This window comes from Papaver somniferum, chromosome 3 (genome assembly GCF_003573695.1).
Source record: "Papaver somniferum cultivar HN1 chromosome 3, ASM357369v1, whole genome shotgun sequence".
Taxonomy (NCBI): Eukaryota; Viridiplantae; Streptophyta; class Magnoliopsida; order Ranunculales; family Papaveraceae; genus Papaver; species Papaver somniferum.
This window is the reverse complement of record NC_039360.1, coordinates 15,290,037-15,291,454: the sequence shown is the minus strand read 5'-3', so window position 1 is coordinate 15,291,454 and position 1,418 is coordinate 15,290,037.

The window sequence follows — 1,418 nt, the reverse complement described above, 5'->3', positions numbered from 1 at the left end:
AAAAAAAAAAAAAAAAAAAAAACACAAAAACTAAAATCAATTAGGGTTTTTTTTGAGTCAAAAATTAACCTTTGAATCAATTGGGTCTGAATCAAAAATTAAGGTTTGAATCAATTAGGGTTTGAATAACTAAGCTTTCTAGACGAAGGAAAAATTGAGAACAAGATCTACCTTTGTAAGATTTAGCTGAAATCGGATGCAATTCCTCATCATCTTAGGGCTCTTTATATCGTCGAACAGATTGAATAATCCCGCCCAAAATATTTTGAATTTGATTTTCATTCCGCTCAAAATTATTTAGGGTGAACTGAAAAAAATATTGAGTTTCATCTATGATTTCTTCTATCGGGAAAAATCTCCTAAGAAAACACCATTTGATTTTGATCCTATGGTAGAGCTAAAAATATTTCCAAAATTGAGAACCCTTTTTTCTCTAACAAATCTCAAACTTTCCCTGATTTTCAGCCAAGAACTTTATCCCCTTCGGCTTAGTTATCTCCAGTTCTCTCCGCTCTGTAACTTTGGTTGAGGAGGAAAAATAAAAAAGAAATTTGAGGTGTTACAGAGCGTAAGATAAGAGGTTCTTGTCTATTGATCTAACTATTGGTTGGGCTAATGATAACTATTATCCACCGTTAGATCTACTAAGGACATCCTATTCGATGTTATGTGGAAATAACATAAGTAAAACCTTAAAACCATAATGGACTGGACTGGGTTGGACTGGTGGGTTAAACCATGTGATCTAAAAAAATTAAATTTGATCAAGACATTTTGTTGGAACAAAGTAAATTTGACTTAAATTGCATCGGATTTTATGGATAATTAGGAAAATAAGTGTCAATCCAGTAATATTGGGGGAAAATAGAGGAAAATTGGAATACATATAATCAGGCGTGTAATCAGTTATACCGAGACCTATCTGATAATTTCGACAATGATCTAGTGGTTCAATGGAATAACGAAAGATTGAGCACAGTTGGAATGAATTTGTTGATAATCATTCCTGACGAGTATGATCTAGTAATACTAACCAAAATTATGGATAGTTCGATTGAAGTGGATGGAAATAAATGGATATATCAAACATAGTGAATATATTCAGTCATAATGACTATGATCGATTTATGTAAAATTGTGAATAGTTGGATCAAATTTGTTGAGAATTGGTCATAGCAAGTATGGTCGAGTAATCTTCTTGGAAGATTGTGGGAAATTTGATTGAAGTAGATCATGGATAAACCATCCATAACGAGTATATTGAGTCATAATGACTATGATCGATTTATGCAAAATTGTGAATAGTTGGATTAAATTTGTTGAGAATTGGTCATAGCAAGTATGGTCGAGTAGTCTTATGGGAATATTGGGGACAAATTGATTGAAGTATTATGGAAATGCATATGGATAAACCATCC